This window comes from Carlito syrichta, unplaced genomic scaffold (assembly GCF_000164805.1).
Source record: "Carlito syrichta isolate Samal-C Ts95f unplaced genomic scaffold, Tarsius_syrichta-2.0.1 Scaffold305242, whole genome shotgun sequence".
Taxonomy (NCBI): domain Eukaryota; kingdom Metazoa; phylum Chordata; class Mammalia; order Primates; family Tarsiidae; genus Carlito; species Carlito syrichta.
In genome coordinates, this window is record NW_007249338.1 from 355,887 (window position 1) to 373,637 (window position 17,751).

The 17,751-nt window shown below is 39.2% G+C and overlaps 1 pseudogene; it reads left to right on the plus strand.

Annotated features, from left to right (window-relative positions):
* Positions 1–1,715: 1,715 nt before the first annotated feature.
* LOC103263732 overlaps positions 1,716–17,751 on the plus strand; it is a 36,141-nt pseudogene continuing 20,105 nt past the window's right edge.

A 17,751-nucleotide genomic window follows, 5' to 3' on the forward strand; every position in this document is an offset into this window, starting at 1 on the left:
GATAAAGAATTGGCAGCCAAGTGTGACCTTTTTTGGATTATGAATTTGTTAGGGCGCCATAGAAATCCAATCAACTGTTGCAGAAGCCCTGGGGATTCATTCGCTGATCTTAATTTCCTTAAGCTTTTAAAAAATACAGTTTTCTTGTTGACAGTTTTCAAGAAGTGGCTTTGCAGCCTTTGAACTCCTACCCTTTACTGAGCTGTCTCCTGCTCTCCTCTTAAAAAACATTTTCATAGATTCAGAAATACACTGGATTTTTATTCTCCCAGGATTCTTGGAATCCTAGATACTTTAAAATCAAATAAAGTAGAATGATGTCTTATAGTAGAGGAAGGAATGACACATGGAAATATGTCACTGAATTTTTCACTTTAAAAATATACTTTAAAAAAACATTATGGTAGAAAAGTACTTATTTTAAAACACACGTTACTGTTTCATAATGTCTGTGGACCAAAGTTGGACTACTCAGTCCTAGAGACACTACTGTTTTGCTTTTGAGTTGGTTTGGGACAGAGACGTAGGTTATAATTATTTCTCTTTTTATTTTTATTTATTTATTTTTTTGAGTTGGAGTCTCACTCTGTCGCTCAGACTGGAATGCAGTGGCACGCTCCCGACCATCGCAGCCTCGACCTGCTGGGCTCCAGCGATCCCTCCACCTCAGCCTTCCGAGGAGCTGGAACTACAGGCGTGTGCTACCACGCCCGGCTAATTTTTGATTTATTGTAGAGATGAGGTCTTGCTGAGTTGCCCGGGCGGGTCTTGAACCCGTGGGGGCTCAGGCAATCCACTCACCTCAGCCTCCCAAAGTGCGGGATTTCAGGCTGAGCCACTGAGCCCCGCTAAAATTAATTTTTAATAGTGTATTTTCTTTAATCCTGTATGTATATCATTTCAAAGTAAAATTTTTTTTTAGGGGAGGGTCAGAGTCTCTGTCACTCAGGATGGAGTACAGTGACTCGTTCATGGCCACAGCAGCTTCAACCTGCTGGGCTTAAGCAACCCTTCTGCCCCAGCGTTCCAAGTAGCTGAAACCATAGGCACACACCACCACATCTGGCTAATTTTTTAATTTATTGTCGAGACAAGATCTCGCCAAGTTGCCCAGGTTGGTCTTGAACCCTTGAGCTCAGGCAGTCCAAAGTGCTGGGATTACAGGTGTGAGCTCCCGCATCCGGCCTGAAATCAAGTTTAAAAGTTAATAATGAGATATTTTATTTCATACTAAATCTACAAAATCGAGTGTGTATTTTATACTTATAGTACATCTCATCTTGGACATTTTAAGTGCTCAGTAGTCACATTTAGCTGATGGATATTTTATTGAGCAGCATATATCTATATGATTGCCATGTGCTGTTTAAGATACTTTCCTACCCTGAGAAAATGGGGTAAATTTTAAAACTCCTTGTTCTGAAATGCTGTGATACATTCTGTGATGCGCAAGTTGAGAAGTTTCTATGCAGGAAGAGAGTTCTAAGAATTCTCTTCCTCTTAGTGTTGACCGTGTTAACATTGTGCCTCATGCTTGTTTGGTGAGCACTGGTGCCCAGTGCTTGTTTAGTGAGTATCATAAAATGAATAGAGTGCACAGTCATTTCCTGAAGTGTCATTGTTACACTTATTTACATCTTCGTGTCAACAGTGTGTGTCAGCAGTGTGTCAAGGCACCATGTGAGTCTTTGTTTACTAAATCTATTGGCATTAAGTAGGGAGAACTTGAGGTCCTACAAGAAGATTGAACTTTATTGTGAACAGGTAGAGTACTTGTTATTGAATTTTCTGAATCAGTTTTAGGTATGGCTAAGAATTTTGTAAATGTGCTTCTTTTTTGAAAGCAGGATTTATTGAGAGGACAGGAAAGTTCCCACAGTGGGAGGGGACTGGAGGGGGTTGCCCAGTGTGCTTCTTTGAATCATGGTGTTTCTTATCAGGGGAAAGACAAAATTTTTAGCAAAATCTAGAAAGGAAGAGGGTATGTTTTATGGCTCTAGAACACTGGGAGTCTGAGTAGAGCAAAAAATTTACTTGTATATGGTGGTTTAGGGAGATTTAAAAGGAAATATAGCAGTTTGTTTCTTTTTTCTTAGAGCAAGGTCTTACTCTGTGGCCCCAGCTGGGGTGCGGTGGTGTGATCATAGCCCATTACAACCTCAAACTCCTAGGCTTAAGTGATCCCCCACCTTAGCCTCCCGAATAACTGGGACTGCAGTGTGTACCACCATATCCAGTTTACTTTTTTCATTTTTTGTAGAGATGGGGTCTCAGATGTGGCCTAAGCTGGACTCTAACTCCTGGGCTCAAGTAATCCTCCCATCTCTGCTTCCCAAGTGCTGGGAATACAGGCATGAGCCACTATGCCCAGACAACAGCAGTTTTTATATAAAACTGCTGATATTCTGTCTAGGTATGTGCTTTTTTTTTTTTTGAGTTGGAGTCTCACTCTGTTGCCCAGGCTAGAGTGCAGTGGCATGCTCACAGGTATGTGCTTTAAGTTGTTTTTGCAACAGGTGTGGTGATTTGCATGGAACCAACTCTGGTTCACAGCTGATATAACAGAAAGATAACTCTGAAGCCAATGATCTCAGTGGAGATCAACCAGACCCATTATAGTTTCCTTCCTTCCTCCCTTCCATCCCTCCCTCCCACTGTGTCGCTCAGGCTGCAGTGCAGTGGCATGCTCATGGCTACCCCCAGCCTCAACCTGCTGGGCTCAGGCAATCCTCCCACGTTAGCCTTCCAAGTAGCTGGAACCACAGGCTTGTGCCACCACGCCCAGCTGATTTTTTCATTTATTGTAGAGATAAGGTCTTGCCATGTTGCTCAGGCTGGTCTCAAACCCGTGAGCTCAGGCAATCCTCTCGCCTCTGCCTTCCAAAGTGCTGGAGTTACTGGAGTGAGCCATGGAGCCACCGGGCCCACCCAGATAGCTTCTATCTTGACACCCGTGTTCTAATAAACTAACCTAAATACTACTTTAGCTGCAGTATATTACATCTACATTTAATGGCATAATAGCCTGAAGGCCTAACTAATATTCGGTGTAATTTAACACAAGAAACATATCCTCTTCTCAACTTCTATGGTATAAAGACATTTTAAATTACCTAGTTAATAAACAAACTTCCTCTGTAAAATCTAGTCGTTATGGAACTGGCACAGTATAGGCAGTGTGTGGAGTATTAGAGGATAAAAGACAATTGCGGAAGGGATATAGTTAATGGATGTTGCATGTTTTGTGAGAGATGTGTGCACATCTATAGAAAAAAATAGTGTTTTCATTTGTATTTAAAGCTAGATGACTATCTTTTGGCACCATTTTACTTGGATAAGAAAGAAAATACAGCCGGGCTCGGTGGCTCAGCCTGTAATCCCGCGCTTGGGAGGCTGAGGTGAGTGGATTGCCTGAGCCTATGGGTTCGAGACCCTCCTGGGCAACTTGGTGAGACCTCATCTCTACAATAAATAAACAAATCAGCCGGGCGTGGTAGCGCGCGCCTGTAGTTCCAGCTACTCGGAAGGCTGAGGTGGAAAGATCACCGGAGCCCACCAGGTCGAGGCTGCGGTGGCTGGGAGCGTGCCACTGCACTCCAGTCTGGGCAACAGAGTGAGACTCTAACTCAAAATAAAAAAAGAAAAAAAAGAAAATACATTGTTCAGTTCCTATAAATTAGTCTTATAAAATTTATTTTAGTTATTGAGGAAGAGTAATAATAGTCTGGCAATTTTCAATTTTTTAAAAAAGCGACCTCCAGAAGGAGTATATGCTTATTGAGAAATTCTAACTGAATATTTGTCTGTTGATGCTGTTGTATAGCATTCTCTCCAGTTTAGGGCCTTCAAGATTCACATAAATATAAGCTGTTTTCTTTATTTAGGAATCATTCCCATAGGAAGAATAATATTTCCTTTCAACTGGGAAATACTTTTTATTTTACAAGCATTTGGAATAATTCATTTGTAATATTCTTTGAAGAAATAATACATCATTAAAAAAATTCTAGGCCTGGCTCAGTGGCTCAGTCTGTAATTCCAGCACTTTTGGGAGGCCGAGGTGAGTGGATTGCCTGAGCCCATGGGTTCAAGACCAGCCTGGGCAACTTGGCGAGACCTCGTCTCTACAATAAATAAAAAAATTAGCTGGGCATGGTAGCGCACACCTGTAGTTCCAGCTTCTTGGAAGACTGAGGCAGATGGATCACCGGAGCCCAGCAGGTTGACACTGGGGTGGCTGTGAGCATGCCACTGCACTCCAGCCTGAGCGATGGAGTGAGAGACTTCAACTCAAAAAAAAAAAAAAAAAAATTCTGAAGTCTTTTTATCTTAGTTTTTTTTTTCAATTTTTAATTTCACTTATATTTTGATTGTATGTATGCACTGACCTTGTTCACTATTTTTCTTGTGTAGGTATTATTGCCTACAACTAAATCTTTAAAAGAATATTTAGGTGAACTGAAAAATATTTCCTAAGATTTCTCAGTGAGGATTTACTTTTGTGAAAATGTGTTTTATTTATTGACGGCTAGTGGAGTTTATTTTTACCTTATGAAGCACAGATTATGTTAGCTTTTTTTTTTTTCACTTGCAAAGCATGAAAAACGTTGACTTAAATTGGGTCTTTTAAGGATTTAGGAGCCCGGTGGAGTGGCTAAGGCCTATAATCCCAGCACTTTGGAAGGCTGGGTGGGAAGATTGCTTGAGCCCAGGAGTCTGAGACCAGCCTGGGTAACATAGTGAGACCTCTCTATACAAAAAATTAGTTGGATATTGGTTGCACCTTCCTGTAATCTCAGCTTCTCAGGAAGCTGAGGCAGAAGGATGGCATGAGCCTAGTGGGTCGATGCTGCAATGAGTCGTAATTGTGCCATTGCACTTTAGCCTCAAATCTGGGCCACAGAATGAGACCCTGACTCCAAAAAAAAAAAAAACATACCAAATAACCAAGGTGATTTCCTCCCTCAGATTCAATGAAGATGAAAAGAGGAGTGGAAGTTTGTACAAATTATGCTGATTGGAGTATTATGAAATTTAGTTTCCTGTAAAAGTTGTTATATATACCCATTTGTGGTATATTAAGTCATCAGGCTTTATTTTCAGCAATTTACAAAGTAATCAGGCTTTATTTTCAGCAATTTACAAAGTAATCCCTAGTTTCTTTTTGCTCTAAATTTTTAAAAAATTTGTTGAGTTCTTTGCCATGTCAGCTAGGGGTATACCTGTAGCATTGAGTAAACACTACAAATAGCCAAAGTTAGAAGTTATGTCATTTGTCTTCCCTATTTTAATCATATAATAAATGTTTGATAACTTGGAAGAGAAAATATAGTTTTTCTTATTAGTATTACATTTGAACTCTAGTTTTAAAATTAATCTACTAGATCTAATATTCACCAAAACTCAACTTTTCACTAGCCAGAGTAAGATCTGTTTCAAAATAACCTGAGGTAAAAAAAAATATTGAATTCAGGAGTTCAGTTTTTATAATATCAGGTGGCCTCTTGGTCAATTATACTTTCATGCATTTTGATGCAACAGGCTTTTTATCCTTTCTTTCTCATCTGTGTAACTAGGGAAAAACCTAGGGATTGTCCAGTGAATGGCAACAGAGCTTTGACCTTTGTATGTATGACTTGCGTTCCCTGAAAGCCTCAAAGAGTATACCTATCTGTGCAAAAAACTTATGAGCAAAAATTCTGCTCCAGAAACACTTATCTAAGCTGAGGAAACATTCTAAGAATGTCTGTTTTATAACTAAAACTTGCAGGTTCTTGTGTAATACTTTGTATAAAACCAAAGTACAACTTTGTATAGGTTTTGCTGGAGAGTTTCTATTTTCCTCTAGCTCTTCAGAGTAAGTGAAGAAAATATATCCAAAATGTTCTTTTTTTTTGCGTTGCAGTCTCACTCTCTCGCCCAGGCTGGAGTGCAGTGGCCACTCCCAGCCACCGCAGCCTCGACCTGCTGGACTCCAGCGATCTTTCCACCTCAGCCTTCCAAGTAGCCGGAATTACAGGCGTGCCCACCATACCTGGCTAATTTTTGATTTATTGTAGAGATGAGGTCTCGCCAAGTGGCCCAGGCGGGTCACACACCCGCGGGTTCAGGCAATCCACTCACCTCAGCCTCCCAAAGCGCAGGATTACAGGCTGAGCCATTGAGCCCGGCCCCAAAATGTTCTTATAGATTATTCTGCCTTTAATTTTTTTTCATAGAAAGCTGAAAGGTCAGAATAGGCCATATTTTTTTATAATCTTGAAAATGGAGTACAAATCTTACTCTTTCCCTCTTTTTTTACTTCCCAAATTACAAAAGTAATAGTGCTCCAAAGAGAAAAAAGATAAATTTTAATTTGAGGAAAGCATGGTTATTCAAAAATTAATATTCTATAATCAGGGTTGAACACCATCTTTATTTTTTTTAATTTTTATTATGAAGACATGGGGTAGATTTCAGGGTTAGGTATATAAACGTTGATCATGCAGCTACCCTTGTTGATGAGGTATGCCCCTCCCCCTCCTAGCAGTTTCCATCAACTGCCAATCGCTTTCTTATAGCATTATAATTGTTCAAGGTCCGTTTATGAGTGAGAACATATGGAACTCTGTTCTTTGTTTCTGTGATAAATCACTGAGTGTGATCGACTCCAAATCCATCCAAGTTGCTGCAGAATCCATATATTTGTCCTTTATGGCTGCATAATATTCCATTGTGTATATGTACCACATTTTTTTATCCAGTCCTGTTTCGATGAGCAACACAATTGGTTCCATGTTTTTGCTGTTGTGAATAGAGCTGCAACAAACATACGTGTGCAGGTATCTCTTTTGTAGAATGATTTGAATTTCTCCGGGTATGTTCCCAATAGGAGAATTGCTGGGTCATATGGAAGGTCAATTTCTAGTTCTTTCAGAAATCGCCACACTGTCTTCCAAAGAGGTTGTACAAGTTTGCATTCCCACCAGCAGTGTAGACGCGTTCCTTTTTCTCCACATCCTTGCCAGCATCTGTTGTTGTTTGTTTTATTAATGATAGCCATTCTTACACGAGTTAGGTGGTATCTCAGTGTGGTTTTGATTTGCATTTATCTGATGATAAGTGAGGCTGAGCACTTTTTTATGTGTCTGTTGGCTGCCCGTATTTCTTCTTTTGAGAAGTGTCTATTCATGTCTTTTGCCCACTTTTTCAGGGGACTGTTTGTTTTTCTCCTTTTGGCACATTTGAGTTCCTTATAGATCCTAGATACTAGGCCTTTGTGAGATAAACAGTTGGCAAATATTTTTTCCCATTCTGTGGGCTGTCTCCCTGCTCTCTTGATGGTTTCTTTTGTTTTGCAGAAGCTCGTTAATTTGATGAGATCCCATTTGTCTATTTTATTTCTTAAGGTATTGGCCTCCAGGGTTCTGAATAGGAATTGGTTCCCAGTTCCAATTTCCATAAGGGTGTCTCTTGCGTTTTCTAAGATTCTTATAGTTTGAGGTTTTACGTTTAGGTCTTTGATCCATCTAGAGTTAATTTTTGTGTATGGTGATAGGTAGAGGTCCTGTTTCAATCTTCTGCATGTGGTCAGCCAGTTTTCCCAACACCATTTATTACTGAATAGGTTCTCCTCTCCCCAGTGGTTGTTGTTGGAGGCTTTGTCAAAGATGAGTTTGTTCGAGGAATTGAGGCTTTGCTTCCGGAATCTCTACCCTGTTCTATTGGTCTATGTGTCTGTTCTTGTACCAATACCAGGCTGTTTTGATTACTATAGCCTTATACTAAAGTTTGAAGTCCGGAAGTGTGATACCTCCTGCTTTGTTTCTTTTGCTAAGGATTGTTTTGGCTATTTTGGGGTCATTTATGTTTCCATATGAATTTCTGTATTGTCATTTCCAGGTCTGAGAAGAATGATGTTGGTAACTTAATAGGTATTGCATTGAATCTGTCGATTGCCTTTGGTAGGATGGACATTTTCACAATGTTGATTCTTCCTATCCACGAGCATGGAATATTTTTCCTTTTGTCTGTGTCTTCTTGGATTTCTTTAAGCAGTGTTTTGTAATTCTCATTGTAAAGGTCTTTCACTTTTTTGGTTAGGAAGATGCCGAGGTACTTCATTTTTTTGGTGACTGTTGTGAATGGGATTGTACTTTTTATTTGGGTCTCTGTCTGCTTGTTGTTGGTGTATAGGAATGCAACTGTCTTTTGCACATTTATTTTGTACCCTGAGACTTTGCCAAAGTCCTTTATCAGAGCAAGCAGGTTTTTGATAGATTCTCTTGGATTTTCAAGATATAGGATCATATTATCAGCAAAGAAGGATAACTTCCTCTTTTCCTATTTGCATCCCCTTGATTTCCTTCTCTTGTCTAATTGCCTGAGCTAGAACTTCCTACACAATATTGAACAAGAGGGCTGAGAGTGGGCAGCTTTGTCTTGTTCCAGTTTTCAGGGGAAATGAACAGCAACTTTAATTTAGCAGTCAGACTCCATTGATCTCTCTCATCCTCCTGATGATATCAGATAGATTAGCTAAGAAGAAACTTTGCATGGATACTAGAAGATATCCTTCTCTGGTACAGATTGTTTCTATATAGGTTTATTCTTAGTGTTTCTAACCTAGAATAAACTGCCTTACTCTGGAATTTTTTTCTTTCTCCTAAACCCCATCAAATACATTCTCTTGGATGACTCATGACAAAAAAGCACATTTAGGCCTGTTGTGGTGGCTCATGCCTAAAATCTTGGCATTTTGGGAGGCCAGGGTGGGAGGATTGCTTGAGCCAAGGAGTTCAAGACCAACCTGGGTAATATAGTGAGACTTCATCTCTACAAAAAACTTAAAAAATGAGCCAGTCATGGTGGCATGAGCCTGCAGTCTCAGCTACTCGGGAGGCTGAAGTGGGAGGATCACTTGAGACCAAAAGTTTGAGGATGCAGTGAGCCAGGATCATGCCACTGCACTCCAGCATGGGCAACAGAGGGAGACCCTGTCTTTAAATTAAAAAAAAAAAAAAAAGAAAGAAAGAAAGAAGAAAAAAGCATATTCGCATTTACGTCTATCTTTCTTACTGCCTTTTTATGAACTTTAAGGGTATTGGAGATATGTCAGTATGTTACCATCTCAAACATCAGAATAAAGATTAATAGAATACATATATATTTAGATGTTTTATTTAGGAATGGAAAACAATAACCTTAATTAATTAATTTTTGAGTCAGGGTCCCACTTTGTTGCCCAGGTTAGAGTGCAGTGACATGGTCCTGGCTCACTGCAGCCTCAACCACCTGTGTTCAGGCGATCCTTCCACCTCAGCCTCCTGAGTATGTTGGACTACAGGTGTGTGCCACCACGCCCGGCTAATTTTTTAATTTATTTTAGAGGCAAGGTCTCACCAAGTTGCGCAGGCTGGTCTTAAACCCCTAAGCTCAGGTTATCCTCTTGCCTCCACCTCCCAAAGTGCTGGGCTTACAGGCATGAGCTACCGCGCCGAGCGTGGTTCAGTGCTTTTAAAAAAGTTTTTTGATTTCATACGTAGCAGAGCAGCTCCCTCACTATAATCTATTGAAAGTCAGCCCTCAACACAAGGGTTTGTGAAGAAAAAAAAAGAAAAAAAGTTTTTGAGCCTGGCACGGTAGCTCACCCCTGTAATCCCAGCACTTGGGGAGGTGGCGGTGAGAGGATTGCCTGAGCCCAGGGGTTTGAGACCAGCCTGGGCGACTTGGCAGGACCTGATCTCTACAATAAATCTAAAAATTAGCCAGGCGTGGTGGCACAAGTCTGTAGTCACAGCTGCTTGGAAGACTGAAGTGGAAGAATCACCTGAGCCCAGTTGGTCGAGGCTGCAGTGGCGGTGGGCATGCTGCTGCACTCTAACCTGGGCAACAGAGTGAGACTCCAATTAAAAAAAAAGTTTTTTGAATGCAGTGGCATGATCATGGCTCACTGCAGCCTCAACCTCCTGTGCTCAGGTGTTCCTTCTGCCTTAGCCTCCCAAGTAGATGGGACTACAGGCACACACTACTATACCCAGCTAATTTTTTTATTTTTTTGTGTAGACAAATTCTTGCTATGTTGCCCAGACTGGTGTTTAACTGCTGGGCTGAAGTGATCCTTCCTCCTTGGCCTCCCAAAGTATGAGATTGCAGGCATGAGCCACTACTCGTGGCAAACTATTACATGTTTAAATATGCAAACTACAGAAAAGTGCAAAAAAGGAAAAATTAACTTTTATGCCCATCAATCAAGAGCAAAAACTGTTAACATTTTGGTATATTTACTTTCAGTCTCTTTGGAGTGTTTTTACATGGTTGATAATCATATTTATGTTTTGTGTTAGTTTCTAGTTTCCTCATTTTATTATAGACTCATAATGTGTACATGTTTTGTGGCTAATAACATTTGGGGTGTGAGCTAATTTACTATAATTTCCCTATTGAACATTTAAGTTGTTTTCAGTTTTTCACTCACTGCCACAGTGATGTTGGATAAGCTATTTAAAGTACCTTTTTCCTTAGTCTTTCCATACTTGTAAATGAGGAAAATAATACTTCATAAGAGTTATGAGGATTAACTGAGATAATGGGTATAGAATATATAAAGCAATCCTTGAAACAAAATAACCCTTTAACATAATGCCCGGTTCATCTTTGTGCATAGATTTCCCATTTTTCCTTTTTATTGCTACTTAAAATATTCCTTTAGCATAAATCCCCAGAAATAAAAGTACTTAGTTGTTTTTAAATTCTTGCTACATATTGTGAAATCGTTTTTGTTAAGTTGTGTCAATTTACATTCCTATTGAGCAGCATGGGCCAGTGAATATTTCATTGAACCCTCACCAGTATTACATGTTTTCAATTTTAAAAATCCTTGTTAGTTTCAGAGACAAATGAATTGCCTATTTTAGTTAGGGGAGAGGGTTTATAGAAGACTAATAAGGAGTTGCTGCAAGATTGGAGAAAGGGTTAAGAGTTGAGACTGTGTTGAGTGACATGAGTCTTACAGTTCTCTATAAGGACTTGAACTGGAATAGGGACAGTATGAGTTGAGAAGCAAGTCCAGTAGGCTCCTCCTACCTCTTGCACATTTTCCATCCAAATGTATGGGCTCAGTTGCCTCTGAAAAATTCCTTGTACTTTGTATCAGTACTGAGGTACATACCCTCCCATCCCACCTCTCCTTTTCCATCTAACTTTCTTTCTTTCTTTTTTATTTATTTATTTTTTTGAGTTGGACTCTTACTCTGTCTCCCAGGCTAGAGTGCAGTGGCATGCTAACGGCCACTGCAGCCTCAACCTGCTGGGCTCAGGCGATCCTTCTGCCTCAGCCTTCCAAGTAGTTGGAACTACAGGCATACACCATCACACCTGGCTAATTTTTCTTGATTTATTGTAGAGATGAGGTCTCGCCAAGTTGCCCAGGCTGATCTTGAACTTGTGGGCTCAGGCAGTCCTCTCATCTTGGCCTCCTAAAGTGCTGGGATTATAGGCATGAGTCACCAAGCCCAGCCTCTAACTTTCTATTTTTTTAATGTATTTTATTTTAGATTCAAAGGGTATATATGCACATACCTTACATTAGGTATATTGCATGATGATGAGGCTTAGGCTTCTGTAAAGTCTGCTTCCTAGGTGATGAGCATGGTACTCAGTGGGTCGTTTTTCACCCTGATCCCTTTCCCTTCTTCCGCCTTTTAGTAGTTCCCAGTGTCTATTGTTCGTATCCTTATGCCTGTGTGTGGCCAGTGTTTAACTCCTACTTATAAGTGAGAACATGCTATATTCATTTCTGTTTCTGTGATAATTCGCTTAGAATGATGGTCTCCATGATACTACAAATATGATTTTGTTCTTTTTTATGGCTGCATAATAGTCCATGGTGTATATGTATCCCAGTTTCTTTATCCAGTCCACCATTGATGCATACCTAGATTGGGTTTGTGTTTTTGCTATTGTGGATAGTGCTGCAATAAACATCCACATGCAGGTATGCTTTTGGTAGGACAATTTATGCTTTGGGTATATATCTAGTAGTGATATTGCTTGGTCTAATGGTAAATCTATTTTTAGTTACTTGAGAAATCTTCAAACTGCTTTCCACAGGGGTTGAAGTAGCTTACATTCCCCCACTAGGTACAAACATTCCCTTTTCTCCACAGCCTCACCAGCATATGTTGTTTGTTGACTTTTTGTTTTTTGTTGTTGTTGTTGTTGTTTTGAGTTGGAGTCTCACTCTGTCACCCAGACTGGAGTGCAGTGGCTGCTCCCGACCACCGCAGCCTCGACCTGCTGGGCTCCGGCGATCCTTCCGCCTCAGCCTTCCGAGTAGCCGGAATTACAGGCATGCGCTACCACACCCAGCTGATTTTTTGATTTATTGTAGAGATGAGGTCTCGCTGCCCGCGGGTCTCGAACCTGCAGGCTCAGGCAATCCACTCACCTCAGCCTCCCAAAGGTGCGGGATTATAGGCTGAGCCACCGAGCCCAGCTTGACTTTTTAATAATAGCTATTCTGACTGGTGTGCTGATGATATCTCATTGTGGTTTTGATTTGCATTTCTCTGTTGATTAATGATGTTGAACTTTTTTCATATATTTGATTGCTGCTTGTATGTCTTCCTTTAAGAAGAGTCTTTTCATGTCCTTTGACCTTTTTTTTTGAGTTGGAGTCTCACTCTCACCCAGGCTAGAGTGCGGTGACACAATCACTCACAGCACCCTTGATCTCTAGGGCTCAGGCAATCCTTCAGCCTCAGCCTTCCGAGTAGTTGCCTGGCTTATCTTTTGATTTTTTACAGACAAGGTTTCGCTATGTTGCCCCAGCTGGTCTTGAACTCCTGAGCTCAAGCAATCCTCTCGCCTCGGTCTCCCAAAGTGCTGAGATTATAAGTATGAGCCACTGTGTCCAGCCTGCCCACTTTTTAATGGGATTATTTGTTTTTTTCTTTTAGTTTGAATTCATCATATATTCCAGATGTTGGGACTTTGTTAGATGCATAGTTTGCAAATATTTTCTCTCATTCTGTAGGTTGTCTCTTTACTCTGTTGATGGTTTATTTTGCTGTGCGGAGGATTTTTAATTTGAAAAGGTCTCACTTGTGAATTTCATTTTTTTCGCTGCCTTTGCTTCTGAGGACTTTGTCATGAATTAATTGCCTAGGCTGATGTTTAGGAGAGTGCTTCCTAGATTTTCTTCTAAGATTTTTGTAGTTTTGGGTCTTAATGTTTAAGTCTTTAATCCATTTTGAGTTAATGTTTATATGTGATGATAGATAGGAGTCCAACTTCATTCTTCTACATGTGATTACCCAGTTTTCCCAGCATCATTTATTGAATAGGTTGTCCTTTCTCCAATGGTTGTTTTTGTCAGCTTTTTCAAAGATGTTTTGGTTGTAGGTCAGCGGTTTTGTTTCTGGGTTCTCGATTCTGTTCCATTGGTCTAAGTTTCTATTTTTGAACCAATACCATGCAGTTTTGGTTACTGTAGCCTTGTAGTAAAGTTTGAAATCCAGTAATGTGATGACTCCAATTTGTTGTTATTGTTGTTTAGGATTGCTTTGACTGTTTGGGCTCTTTTTTGCTTCTATTTACATTTAAGTATTGTTTTGTTCTAGATCTGTAAAAATGATGCTGGTAGTTTAATAAGGATTAGGTTGAATCTGTAGATGACTTTGGATGGTATAGACATTTTAACAATACTGATTCTTCCAATCCATGAGTATGGGATGTTTTCCCGTTTGTTTGTGTACTCTTTTATTTCTTTCAGGAGTTTTTTGTAGTTCTCTTTGTAGAGATCTTTCACCTCATTGGTCAGATGTATTCTGAAGTATTTTGTGTGTGGTGGGAGGGTCTATTGTGAATGGGATTGTGTTTTTGATTTGGTTCTCAGCCTGTTTGTTGTTGGTATATAGAAATACAACTGATTTTGATCATTGATTTTTGTATCACAAGACTGCACTGAAGTCATTTATCAATACTAGGAGTTTTTTGGTGGACTCTTTTGGGTCTTCTAGTTATAGAATCATATCATTTGTGAAGAAAGATCATTTAACTTCCTCTTTTCCTATTTGGCTACCTCTTTTTTCTTCCTCTTGCCTGATTGCTCTGGCTAGGGCTTCTAGTACTATGTTAAATAGGAATGGTAATCGTTCCTTCTTCTTGTGACTGAATCGCATCTCCTATATGTCTTTTCTTACACAGGAGGTCTGGTTCGCTAAAATAGCATAGCAAATTAGTGTGTACTTTGCAGACAGGCTCACTTGAATGAGAAAGAAGATGGCTGAACCCGTCAAGCTTAGGTATTACCAAATTTACCAATTCAGATAAATCATTCTGTCTCCTCAGAGGTGGGTGAGTAAAGGAGTATCTGGAATGGGAAAGGTTTTTCCAGGAACATAGCCCTCAATACTTATATTTTGTTCTTAAAACTACTAGTATATGACCAGTGCTTTTAAAGAACGTTTTTCTAAGCAAAAAAAAAAAAAAAAAAAATGCAACTTATAAGTCAATAAGACTAATAACCCAAATATAAAATTGGCAAAGGTTCTGAATAGACAGTTCTCCAAAGAAGATATACAGACAGCCAATAAACACATGAAAAGATGCTCAACATCATGAACCATCCAGGAAGTACGAATCAAAACCACCACTGTGAGATACCACTTCACACGTGGAGATAGAGAAATCCAAACTCTCTCATTCGTGGTGGGAATGTAAAATGGCACGACCCCTGAGGAAAACAGTATGGTCGTTCCTCATAAGTTAAATATAGTATTAGTATATGACCCAGCAATTCCACTCCTAGGTATATACCAAAAAGAATTGAAAACAGGTGTTTAAACAAAAACTTGTGCACACATGTTTATGACAGTATTATTTATTAAAGCCAAAAAAGTAGAAACAACCCAAATTTCTATCAACTGATGAATGGATACGTAAAATGCAGTATATTCGCCAGGCTCGGTGGCTCAGCCTGTAATCCCGCGCCTTTGGGAGGCTGAGGTGAGTGGAGTGCCTGAGCCCGCGGGTTCGAGACCCGCTTGGGCAGTGAGACCTCATCTCTACAATAAATCAAAAATCAGCCCGGCATGGTAGCGCATGCCTGTAATTCCGGCTACTTGGAAGGCTGAGGCGGAAGGATCGCCGGAGCCCAGCAGGTCGAGGCTGCGGTGGCTGGGAGCGGCCACTGCACTCTGGTCTGGGCGACAGAGTGAGACTCCAACTCAAAAAAAAAAAAATACAGTATATTCATACAGAGTGATATTATTTGACAGTACAAAGAAATGAAGTGTTATATACTACAACATGGATAAACTTTGAAAACATTATGCTAAGGGAAAGAAGGTAAATCCATAGAGACAGAAGGTAGATTAGTGGTTTGAGTGGTTGTTTAGGTCTGGAGAGAGGGCACAAAAGAATAGGAAGTGGCTGTGAGTGGGTATGAGGGTCAAGGGTGGTCTTTTTGTGGTGATGAAGTTGTTCTAGAATTGATTGTGATGATAGTTGTACAGCTTTGTGAATATACTAATAACTATTGAATTGTACATTTTAAGTGAATGGTATGGTATATGAATTATATCGAATAAAGCTGTCATTAAACAAACTTGGAAAAAATGCATGTTTATCACTGCTGGTATAAAATACAGAGAAGTACAAAAAGAAAAAAGACGATTCAAATTTTTTAATTCCCTATTTTCACTTCAATAATAAGCTAAAAGAAAAATAACACAAGCTCATTCAATATCAAGACCAACACCTTAAAACAGCATTCACGTGTGGGATTTCAATACCCAAGGTTGCGTTTCTGTTTATAACCACGGGGGCAAAATTAGTAAATTATGCCTTTGAGGCATTAGTCATATCTTGTTTTAGAAACAAAGGTTTCTCAGTAATCAATAGAGAAAAGTGGTAAGAGAGTTGGGTCCTCACGTGCCCATTGGGTGCTGAACTTGAAAGAATCTGTGTAGTCACAACTTATATCGCATTAAATTTGTGAACAGGTCTTTAATTTTTATAGAGCAGTAGCGTGTTAAATTATTGTTATTTTCACTTTATTAATGTTTTATTGTTTATATTATTTGTAAATTTTTTGGTTTAATAGCTGTGTTAGAATTATAAGCATATGAAAATTCAGTTTTGACATCTTTAAATGCGACTATAGGCAAGAACAATATGCCAGTCCTTAAAAACTAATGTAATTACATTAAGAGCCTTTCAAGAGAAATAGTGGCATAAATGCTTTGAATTGAAAAGGCCCTTAAAGATATATGTATATTTCTAATCCCCCCACGTACTCTGCAGTGAGCCTGGTAATGTGTACTTACCAGGCACTCAGTGAATGTTTGATAAAGGAGATTAGTTTTGTCTTTAGGATTCCATGGAAACTTGGCCTTCAAAATCCAGGCAAGTGCCAGAGTAGAAACATTTGGAAGTCTTGTTCTAACATGTTTTTACTTTAAAACGTTTTAAATATTGAATTGAGTTTGTTTTATGTTTTTAGAAACTATCCTGCCCTCCCATTTTTAGTTTCTTCTGGGACATGGCCAAATTATACTTCTTTTGAAGATGACTAAGGTATACATCTTTCATTTGAGTAACAAAAAGAACATGTACCAAGGAGACCTTTCAGGTAAAAATGCTTTTGTAGTTAAAAAAAATTTCAAAATTTATAATTCTTATGAAATAAAATTTTAAACAGTACAACCAAATTCTGTTGTGCTGTTACTATGACTTTGTTGTTCTTGCCTCTACACAGCACCTCCCCTCCCATGTTCTATTTATAGCCTGTTTCCTACTTTTACCTCTTTATTCCAGTTCTTTCTTGACTCTCTAACCATCCTCTGGGTCTGTTTTTGAACTGAACTCTGGATTAAAGTTACCTCTGAAACTCAGTAGTCTGGATGATATTTTGTACTCCATCTACAATTTTTAACTATTATTCAAAGTTTGTCTCTACTTTTCAGTTGGACTCTGAGGTTACTCTGTTATTTTAGACTTTTACCTTTAAAATTTCAGGAGCATCCTATTAGCAAAATTTAGTTTTAAAACTTTAGTAAGGGTGGTCATAAATCTTAATGGAACCAGTTTTATTCCATTTGTTTCATAGGTTTTCATTTTGTCTTTTTAATGGGCGTGGAATCTTTTTCATTTTTCTCTAGTGGCGAATCTGGTCAAGAATGTGAGAAGGTGAACTTTTCAAGTAAAACTGTAGTTGAAGAAACAAAAATGGAATGACTTGGTTAAAATAAATTAGACCCTGGCCTAACTGCACTGGTCTCTTTTCCACTTCAGAAAAGAACTAAAACAGTTCTATATTTTCTTTGAATATTTAAACTTTGTCCTTTAATTTGGATAGCATGAATGGATGAATTTGTAATTACAGACTCTGTTTTCCACATTGCTATGTCAGAAAGTAATTCATTTGTTTTTCTACTAATTCATGCGTTCTTTTTGGAATTTGCTGACTTGTCCTAATCACATTTAGTCTTTCACAAAAATACCTCATCCTTCAGTTTCCTTTCTATTTCTGTTTCCTATGAGATAGTATTTGTGGGATTTCTTTGTTGTTAAGTAAATTTTAAACATCATCTTAAGTGCTAAAACCTGTTTTTTGGGGGTTTTTTTTGAGTCAGAGTCTTACTTTGTCACCCAGGCTAGAGTGCAGTGGCATGCTCACAGCCACCGCCGTCTCGACCTGCTGGGCTTAGACAGTCCTTCCACCTCAGCATTCCAAGTAACTGGAACCACCAGCGTGTGCTACCACAC